Below are 10,894 nucleotides of genomic sequence, written 5' to 3'. Positions count from 1 at the left end.
CTCCTCTGGGAAAAGCTTGCAAGAGCCGCGCGGAGCGTATGTGCAGCTCTTGGGGGCGTTTCCCGCCTGCCTCCCACCTGCATCCGCTCCATAAGATGCACACACATTTCCCCTTTTTAGGAGGCAAAAAGTGCATCTTATGGAGAGAGAAATACGGTAGGTCTCCTGCCCTCCTAGAGGGAAAGTGACCATGCAAAATGTGCAGGGAACTGTTGGTCTTTCTGAGAGATGAATCAGCCTGGTTGCTCCTGCCTTTCAGAGTTTTCAATCAAGGAATGAAGTCAGAACTGTGATTGACAAGTGAGTCATTTGTACTGAGTGTTATCTGTGCATTGGGTTATAGTGGGGGTCCTAACCCAGGGTTCCTCAAGAGTTGCTCTCCTGCCCAAACCCATTTCAGAGCCCATTTATTCCCTTACCTGGCTAACTCCTGAGGGCCAAATGACATGTGGGTGGGGTCAAAGGACAGCACTCAAAAAGAAATAAAGTGGGACTCACCTTTCTATGTGTGCCATGCGTTTTCAACTGTTCTTATTGCTTATTTCAACACTTCTTATTAATCTGCTCTTGGAGATTCAGATGATGAGCAAAGAACTAACAATCATGATGATGATGTTACATTGCCCACAACTCCCCCTCCCCCGTCATGAATACTTGGGGACGCCTGGGTCCATCATGGTCGCTTGAGGCTCAGGGGCCCATATTCTGCCCAGGCTAGTTTGCCACCCACAGTCCCAGTCCCAGACATGGTCCTGGTCCTCTCTGCTTTGCACCAGATGGGATGGTTGCAACGCTCTCTGTGTGGAACTGCCCTTGAAGGCCACTTGGGAACTGGTCCAAAACACAGCAGCCAGATGATTGGCTGGGCTGCCTCTCTTTATGAATGGCATTTCTCTCCCACCTCTTTGCCCAGGGAGATCAAGGTGGCATCCAGGGGTCTGCCCCTCCCCACTGAGTCCCCCCACAACAAACACGTTGGATTCCTGTTTTAAAACAGTTGCACTGGTTGTTTCCTTTCCAGCAGGACCTCTCCTGCTCTCAATGCCTTGGCTTGTGAGACCTCCAGTGGTGCTTTCATAGAACTATGGAGGTGGATGGCACCCCAAGGATCATCTAGCTCAACCCCAAGCAATCTCAGAGGGCACGCATGTATCTGGGGAACTAAGCACTGGAGGAGAAAATGGGCCCTGCAGGATTAGGCCACAGGGCTGCCCCCTATAGGGGAGACAGAGCAGAGGAGCCACCCATCTCCCTCTCCTCCTCCTCCTCCTCCACGGATTGGTCTCCTCCTCTTTTAAAGCCACCTTGATTGGTGGCCTCCCTGGCTCTTGTGGGAGGCAGTTCCACAGGTTTTACTCTGCCCTGCAAGAGGAAGCGCTTTCTCTTCTCTGCTCTGCTTCCTTCCTTCCTTCTTCCTTCCTTCCTTCCTTGCACAGGTGAGGTTTTAGGTACAAGGGTATATTTCATGTCTGAATGTTTCTGTCCGCGGACAACCTCTGTTATACAAGGGGACTGATCCATACATGTGAATAGGGTTTCTCTGCATGCATTTCCCCGCTCCTGGACCCGAGACCCCTCCCCAAGGGGCCAGATGCAAAGGAAGAGCAGAGCTGCCGCCCTCCTGCGACCCTCCCCGCCCTGACTTGCCCCCCTCTCTCCATGCAGCGCTGGGACCCCCGCTCTCCCCATGGGCCCTATCCTGGGAGAGAGGAGACTCGCCGGATCCCAGCAGGCGCCCCCAGGCAGCCTCTGCAGAGCCGAACCAAGGGGACCCCCACACGCCCGACTTCTTGCAGGAAAGGGGGGGGATTGGGCTTTCGCTTTGGAGGACCTGCCCCCCCCCCGTCTTACTTTCCTGTCTAGGAATCCAGCTCGTTTCCGTTTAACCCTTGGCAAGCCGAGCGCACCCAACTCACGCCTCTCCCTCTCTCGAGAGCCGGAGCATCGCGCACCAATGGCATCCCGAGAAGGCGGAGGGGGAGAGGTTTATGGATTACTTCCGGCAATGGATACATTCAGTTTTGGACAGCAGCTGAAAGGCCCCCTAACAGCTGGCCCCTGAACACGGGTCCCAAGAAATCTTCACTGGCTCCCGGTCCATTTCCGAGCACCATTCAAAGTGCTGGCGCTGACCTTGAAAGCCCCAAATGGTCTCAGCCCAGTAGAAGGGAAGGAGCGTATCCACGTCCATCGCTCAGCCCGGACACTGAGGTCCAGCTCCGAGGGCCTTCTTGTAGCAAGGATTTTTAAGGTACCTGTGACCCACTCAAATTGTGTCCCAGAATTGACAGACGCAGCAGTGGAGAAAAAGAAAGTGATATTTATTGCTGAGCAATAATTGACCCTGTGGGATCCTTTCCAGAGACTGGGCGTCATAGCTCTAGTGGCCTGAGGCTTCATACCTGAGTACATACATCATCGATCATGACATAATCGAATACAATCGCACACGGCAGGAAAAATAAAACCAATGAGCGCATTCAAGTCTTGCCCGCTGATCATGTAAAGAGTTCCCTACCAACTTCTGCTTTCTTCAGTCTGAACATTAGTCCGACCTTTCCCCGAATAAAAAGGAGAAAGGAACTGTATTCAGCCGTTAAGCTCTCCTACGCAACATCTGCCAAACAGGGACATTTTGCGGTTAGCATCTTCCTGTTTTCAGCTGCTCAGGACCCTGTCTGGACAGGAGGAAAATGCCAGCACAGCAGATTTATTGCTTCCCCCCTTATGTTAGCGAGACATTGAGAAGAACAAGGGGAGAGAACTGGGGCAGAGTTCATTTTGGATTTTTCAAATCTAAGCATTTTGCCCTAAGCTTTGCAGAAGCCTTCATGATTCAAACATGGATAAAAAGCATTATAAGGATATATGGTTATATATGGCTAACTAATTATATGGATAGCATAAGGGTATAATTCCTCCAGGTGGTCCCGCTTCATTCTGGCAGGTGCCTCATTGCGAGAAGTGAGGTTACAGGGGGCCTTCTCGGTTGTCCTGACTGCCCTGTGGAACGCCCTCCCACCAGATGTCAGGGAGATAAACCATTATACGGCCTCCATTGATGCCTGAAAGCAGCTCCGTATCGGGAAGCTTTTAATGTTTTATGTTGGGTTATGTTTCCTTTTATTCTTTTGGAAGCCGCCCAGAGTGGCTGGAGCAATCCAGTCTGATGGGTGGGGTACAAAAAACATTTTGTTGTTGTTGTTGTTGTTGTTGTTGTTGTTGTTGTTGTTGTTGTTGTTGTTGTTGTTGTTGGACACCCAGCTTTTGACAGCTAGCTAGGCAGGGATTAAGGGCTGCTTCGTTCTGTGCTTTTGGACTCCTATGTGGGCCTATGGTTCTGGTGCTTGTGGGTTTCATGGTATTTAATGTCATGCCATTATAATGCACGGGGATGGGTGCATATACAGAGACACATTTCCGCAAAAAGACCCAAACTCCAGCATGTAGCCGCAGGTGATACAATAGGAGCCTTTCTGCAAATGGCCTTTGCAACACAACTCACTGGGTGGTTACAAAGTATACACATTTGCCTCTTTACAACGTAGCCCCGTTTCTTCAATGAATCCACCCATTTCAGTAAAACCTGAGCTGAAATAGTAAGGAGAGCAAAACAGCAGCCCTGTCTGACCCCCGTCAGCCCCCAGACTCCCCCAGTCACGTGGCAGGAGATTCATCCTGAGCCCCCCCCCTCCGTGAGATGGGTATGACATCATGGATGATCCATATAATCCACTGATGATCCACATGATCCAAGCAGACTGGGCGAAAGAGCAGATCTCTAGGCCTGAATGAAAGGGGTCTGCGGTGATGGATTCTGGAGTCAAGAAATCCTCCCTTTCCAGTGATCTCTCAGGCTGGCCGGGAAAAGGCAGCGAGCAGGAATCGTCAGGCATCCCGACGGACAGACAGACTTGTCATGTTGCCAAAACATGGAGTCTGATCTGATTTCCAGGTACAACGCATTTTGTGACGCAACCGGGGATGTTTTTTGGGGTGCTCTCTCTGTGACGGGGGGGGGCTACTATCTGAGGGTGCACAAATTGCAACGCGCTTTAGTTCTGGGCTGCTTCACTCCTCGCATGGAGGGGGGGGGGGCTCTGCCTGCAAACAGATCAACAGCTGCCTTGCTTTCTTCCTGGCCTCATTGTGTTACCTCTGACGGAGACACAAGGGAGGAATTGTGTCGGCTCTCTCTCTCTCTCTCTCTCTCTCTCTCTCTCTCTCTCTCTCTCTGTGTGTGTGTGTGTGTGTGTGTGTGCAAAACCCCAAGCTCCATTTTCCCCGTAACACAGGAGTCACAGAGCTCAACCCGCTGCTCATTGTGCACCAATGGGGCGGGGAAGTATTTTGCAATGCAAACATTATGGGGGGGCCCCACTTTGCAGCTGGATTGCCAGGATCAGCCCCTCCCCCGCTCTCCTGATCCCCTGAACGAAGAAGGGAGGGGGGAAACCTTCGTCTCCTCCCCCCCATCCCTCCCTTCCCGGTACATCCCCCTCTCACCCCGCCCCCACAACCCCCCCCCCATGTCGGGCCTCTTCCTTCTGCTCCTCCTCCAATCCGGCTTCTGTTTCCGCAATGAGCGGAGAGAGCCCCCCTCCCGAACTGACTGCTTCTCCCGGACGTGGAGCTTCTGCGCCGGATTGCTGCTCTGCCCCGTAGCTGGGGGGGGGGCGCTTTGGAAAGGAAAGGCGGGGCGGCAGGGGAGGGAACCCCCGCCCGGTGGATGTTGCAGGAAAGGAGAATCGGGAGCGAGGACAAAGAGGTAAAGGGGTCGCGGGGGGCGGAGAGGGAGGGGTAAGGACCCAGAGACCCCCGCCAGCTCCCCAAGGCGCCTTTCGTGGGCCCCGTCGGCAGGGCCTGGATCCCTGCACGTGTGCTGCGAAGGGGGCTTTCCTTGGCCCCTCAGGCGCCTTGGCAGCGGCGGACATGGGACGCCTACGCAGGGGGTCCCCACGAGGGCCCCCTTGCCCCGTTTCCCCCGCGAAGGCATCCCTGGGGCCCTGTGGGTTTCGCACGGATAAAGGAGGGTTAACGGGCGTGAGGGACGCCTAGATAGAGACCCCCTGTCCCTCCTCTGCTAGTCTTGGGGTGGCCCCCCAGGATGGAAAGATGGGGGATGAGGGCTGAGCCGCGCCAAGGGAGGCCTCTGGGTGCAGGGGAGACTCTGGGACAGAGGGAGGGAGTCGAGGAAGTGGGGAGGGGGAGCATCCCTGGGGCAGAAAAGGGCAGCAATGGGGGGGGGGGGAGAGATAGGAAATCAGTCTTTGGGGACACTTCTCCATGGTGGCGCCTGCTGGGATTCTCTGGAAAGGCCGTCTTGACTTCTCCTTCCCACCCAGGAATTGGCCACGCCTTCAAGCTGACCAGAGACAGATCCCTGGAAAATGGGGGGTCCAGTCCCCCCCTTCCTTCCTGCAACCTCCATCCTCTTCCCACCCCATAAGCCCCTGCCCTGCCCAGACGCAATGGTTCTGCCAAGTCCAACCATTGGTCCCCCTGGAGAGGAGAGGAAAGAGGAAGAGGGGAGGAGAGAGGCCTTCTCAGAAGCAGCTCTTGGTTTCCGCAATCCCACCCAGGAAGCAGCCAGAAACTTTTCCTCTCTCTTGGGCTTCCATCTTTAAGTTTCTCTTCCACTGCCTGGTTCCAGTACAAATAAAAGACAGTAAAACATCAGACATTAAAAACCTCCCGATAGAGGGATGCCTTCAGCTGTCTTCTAAATGTCAGAATGTTGCCCACTTCCTCGCCCTCTGTCTGGTTCCCTGTAACTTCGCTTCTCGCAGGGGGGGGCGAATCAGCAGAAGACCTTCCAAGGAGGACCTCCCTGACCAGACTGAGCGATGTCGGTGGAGATGCTCCTTCAGGTCTACAGGGCTGAGGCTGTTGAGGGCTTTAGGTTGCAGATCTTGCTGCTCCATAACGATCTCATTCAGCAAATAAATTTATTACTGAAGGCAAAGAAGCATAACAGGATCCAAAAAATAGTAAAAATTTAACTTACGTAAAACCCTAACTTAGCATACCAAAACAGCACTCAAGTAAGAATCACACAAGCGGAGTAGAGAAATAGCAGACTAGGAAGTGGGACCAGGCACCTTTCGGCCTTGTAATTTATATTCTATTAAATGTCAGAGTAACCTTGGGACTGGATAACAAGCCTGGCTCACTCCAGTTTAAACCAGCTTCATCTGGTTCCCCCCAAAAAAGAAAGGTTCTTCATAACCTCATCGCAACTGATCCCACCACCAGCTCTCAGCAGAAAGGAAACTGCCGAGTTTCAAGAAGCCTGCATTAGATCAATGCTTTTCTTTGCCTGGAAAATGCAGCCATGCCACTTAAAGGTCAGCACCAACAGTTTGACATGTGCTTGAAAATCTGCTGGGAGCCAAGTAAGATCCTTTAGGAGCAGTGATATGTGGTCTTGGCAGCTGCTCCCATTCAGTTGCAGTTTTGGGTCACCTTCAAAGGTAGTCCCATGTAGGCCACATAGCAGTAGTCCAAGCCGGAAATAACCAGAGCATGCACCACTCTGGCAAGACAGTGTGCGGGGAAGGAGGGACTCAGCCTGCGTTCCAGATGGAGCTGCTAGACAGCTGCCCTGGACACAGAATTGAGCTGCGCCTCCATGGTCAGCTGTGAGTCCAAAATGACCTCTAGGCTGCACGCCTGGTTATTTAGGGGCACAATTACCCCATCAGGACCAGGCCCCCACACACACCTGCCCACCTCCTGTTCCCCAGGGACAGTACTTCTGTCTTGTGAGGATTCAAGCTCAATCTGTTAGCTGCCACCCATCCTCAAACCACCTCCAGGCACCAACACAGGGCATTCACCACCTTCACTGGCTCCGATTTAAACGAGAAGAAGAGCTGGGGATCACCCACATACTGGTGATCACCCAGCCCCAAAACCCTGATGATCTCTCCCAGCAGCTTCATATAGATATTAAAAAGCATGGGGGAGAGGACGGAGCCCTGAGGAACCCCACAAGTGAGAGCCCAGGGGTCAGAACAGTCATCCCCCAACACCACTTTCTGGACATGGCCCAGGAGGAAGGAGGGGAACCACTGCATAGCAGGGTCCCCAGATCCCCTAGAGGGTTCAGTAGGACACCATGGCCAAAGGTCTCCAAAGCCACTGAGAGATCTAGCAGAACCAGGAAACAGCTTTCCCTTCAGACTCTAGCGCATTGGAGATCATCAACCAGAGCAACGAGGGCAGTTTCTGTCACATGATGAGGCCTGAATCCCAGTTGGAAGGATCATGGTGGCAGAAGCTTTCCTGGTCCTGCACCCCCAAAAGCTCCAGGCACAAGTCTTTCATTAGCTTTGAAGGGGCCATCTGATACTTGGTGGTCTTTTCTTCAAAAGACAAATATTTTGAATACTTTTACAGTGACATATGATGTAAATAACACATCCACATTGGAGAGATTTTGACACACACGTCTGAGCTTATCTCTCCGCCTGAAACTGCTGTCTTAGCAGCACTGCCTGGGCAGTGTGTTTGGGGGTCCTGGGCTGCCTAGACAACAAGACCCCTTTCTCAGCCTGGCTAATATGGTCCCAAGGAAAGCAGAGCAGTACGTTTGGCACCAGCTTGGCTGCTGGAGTGGCTGGAAGGAGGTGTGCAGGACACCATGCAACTATCTTAGAGACTCCACTCTGGATTTGTATAGCCTTTTCTTTTCCTGAAGATAACTCACCAGGCAGTGAAGGTTTAGTTTTCCTTCTCGAGGACCTCCCTTCCCAGATTGACGAGCCCCATCTGCCCTTCACTTTCCTCAGCAGGATGGGCAGAATCTGCCTTCTTGACTGTGGGATTCACTGTTGTTCTCATTCTCTCCATCCACCAGGGCCTGCCTTCACCTGCAGCAGAATTCCCCAACGCACCAAGGATTTGAGACCATCTATTCTCACCTGGTTTAGGCGGCCGGTTGAAGCCTTTCCTGGGCTTGTGACCCTTATTCTATCCTGACAGCTTCTGGAAGCCACAGGTGGGAACTGAGTGTAGGGTGGGGACCATTGATGGATAAATTACCCCATAACGTGCATGACATGACCCCCACCAAAGGAACTAATGCTCTCCTAACACCCCAAGACACCATATAATTATGATATTTGAGACAGAATTCGTCTCTAGAAAAAACACAACTTCAGGCAATAAGTAAATTAATACTACTTATTAAAGGTACTACATATTCCACTAAGTACAGTTTATCTATTTGCCTTGAATATCTGCTTTTCAGTGTCATTTTAGGATAGTCCTGCATCAGAAGATGGGCATGAAATCAGACAGCACATCATTCTTTTAAAAATCATGCTGCTTTATTAACATTGATTGAGGATTATGAAAGCTGCTCACGAATTACTATCATTTGTTAACATTACAACTTCATTTCCAAAAAATTGGGAACATGGGGAGGAGGTGGGGGAATATAGGAGATGTTGATACAGGAGAAGGTGCTAATGGAGCTTGATTTATTTTCTTTCCCTTAGGTCTCTTCCTTGAAACCCAAACAGGATTCCCTTTCTTCCCACTCTGAAGAAGGAGATGGAGAAGACAGTCAGAACTCCAGGGAATGGGGAACCTTTAGTTTCATTAGGAATAGAAATTAAAATGTGTGACATGCAGAATATTCTTCATTGAATGAGCACACATAGTTCACATCAACAACCTCCAACAGGGGAGAAACCATTTAAAGGTATGGAGTGTGGGAAAAGATTCACTGATAGTCGAAAACTTAGAACACATCAGCGGAGTCACATGGGCAAGAATGGATTCCAATGCAGGGAGTGTGGGAAGAACTTTAGTCAGAGTGGACTCCTCAATATACACCAGCGGACTCACACAGGGGAGAAACCATATAAATGTATGGAATGTGGAAAGAGCTTCAGTCGGAGTAATGCACTTAGCACTCATCAACGGACTCACACAGGGGAGAAACCACATAAATGTATGGAGTGTGGAAAGAGCTTCAGTCAGAGTGGACACTTAAGTTTACATCAGCAGACTCACACAGGGGAGAAACCATTTAAATGTTTGGAGTGTGGAAAGAGCTTTACTGATAATGGATACCTTAAATTACACCAGCGGATTCACACAGGGGAGGAACCATATAAATGTATGGAGTGCGGAAAGAGCTTCAGTTTCAATGCAGCCTTTAGAACACATCAAAGGACACACACAGGGGAGAAACCATATAAATGTATGGAGTGTGGAAAGAGCTTCAGTCAGAGTGGACACCTCAATATACATCAACGGACACACACAGGAGAGAAACTATTTAAATGCATGGAGTGTGGAAAGGACTTCAGTAGGAGAGCACACCTTAGAAGACATCAACGGACTCACACAGGGGAGAAACCATTTAGATGTATGGAGTGCAGAAAGAGCTTTAGTGATAATGGAAGCCTTAGAACACATCAACGGACTCACACAGGGGAGAAACCATTTAAATGTATGGAGTGCGGAAAGAGCTTTAGTAAAAGTGGAAACCTTAGACAACATCAACGGACTCACACAGGGGAGAAACCACATAAATGTATGGAGTGTGGAAAGAGCTTCAGTCAGAGTGGACACTTAAGTTTACATCAGCAGACTCACACAGGGGAGAAACCATTTAAATGTATGAAGTGTGGAAAGAGCTTCAGTCAGAGTGGACACCTCAATATACATCAACGGACTCACACCAGGGAGAAACCATTTAAATGTATGGAGTGTGGAAAGAGCTTTGGTGATAATGGAAGCCTTAGAAAACATCAACGGACTCACACAGGGGAGAAACCATATAAATGTTTGGAGTGTGGAAAGAGCTTCAGTCAGAACGAAAGCCTTAGGAGACATCAACGGACTCACACAGGGGAGAAACCATTTAAATGTTTGGAGTGTGGAAAGAGCTTCAGTCAGAATGGAGACCTTAAATTACATGAGAGGATTCACACAGGGCACAAACCATATGAATGTATGGAGTGTGGAAAGAGCTTCACTTTCAATGGAGACCTTAGAATACATCAACGGACTCACACAGGGGAGAAACCATATAAATGCATGGAGTGTGGAAAGAGCTTCCGTTTTAATGGAAACCTTAGAACACATCAACGGACTCACACAGGGGCGAAACCATATAAATGTATGGAGTGTGGAAAGAGCTTTGGTGATAATGGAAGCCTTAGAACACATCAACGGACTCACACAGGAGAGAAACCATTTAAATGTATGGGGTGTGGAAAGAGCTTTGGTGATAATGGAAGCCTTAGAACACATCAACGGACTCACACAGGGGAGAAACCATATAAATGCATGGAGTGCGGAAAGAGCTTCCGTTTTAATGGAAACCTTAGAACACATCAACGGACTCACACAGGGGAGAAACCATTTAAATGCATGGAGTGCGGAAAGAGCTTCAGTCAGAATGGAAATCTTAGAAACCATCAGCAGACACACAAGGGAGAAACTGTTTAAATGTATGGACTGAGGAAGGAGCTTCAGTCAGAGTGGAACCCTTGATTTATATCAACAAACACACAAAACACAAACCTTATAAATATCAGGAAAGTAGATAGAGGTTCAGTCCTAGAGGAAGTTCTAAATCAATAGACTCATGGACAGGAAGAAGTTTAGTACTTGAAACCCTTCAAACTATCAACAACCTCAAAGAGGAGAAGCAGTTTAAATGAAAAGATTGCAAAACGTGCTTTATTTACAAAGGAGTGTTTAAGGAACATCCAGGGACTCTCACATGGACGAACCCATTTAGATGTTTGGAGTGTGGGGCGTCTTCCTCTCAGAGTCCACTCTTTTCTTCACAGCAATGAACTCAGCAGGACATCACTCATTAACACATGTTGTGTTTGTGAAGTTCTGGTATTTATGCGTAAAAGTCTAT

The 10,894-nt window shown here is 49.9% G+C and overlaps 3 protein-coding genes across 3 annotated transcripts in view; all 3 read left to right on the top strand.

Moving 5' to 3' along the window:
- Window positions 1-10,894, top strand: part of LOC309541368 (uncharacterized protein) — a 135,784-nt gene that overhangs the window by 47,357 nt on the left and 77,533 nt on the right. The gene's annotated exons all lie outside the window — the stretch shown is intronic.
- LOC309541378 (uncharacterized protein) overlaps window positions 1-10,894 on the top strand; it is a 97,522-nt gene that overhangs the window by 40,826 nt on the left and 45,802 nt on the right. The gene's annotated exons all lie outside the window — the stretch shown is intronic.
- The window catches only part of LOC309541348 (uncharacterized protein), an 85,003-nt gene continuing 77,533 nt past the window's right edge, over window positions 3,425-10,894 (top strand). Inside the window, exon 1 of the mRNA XM_082239145.1 lies at window positions 3,425-3,955. The gene's annotated coding sequence lies outside the window, so the exon portion shown is untranslated. The remainder of the gene's footprint in view (window positions 3,956-10,894) is intronic.

Source organism: Podarcis vaucheri (genome assembly GCF_965113315.1).
Source record: "Podarcis vaucheri genome assembly, chromosome: 10".
Lineage (NCBI taxonomy): Eukaryota > Metazoa > Chordata > Lepidosauria > Squamata > Lacertidae > Podarcis > Podarcis vaucheri.
This window is presented reverse-complemented; position numbering and strand designations above follow the sequence as displayed.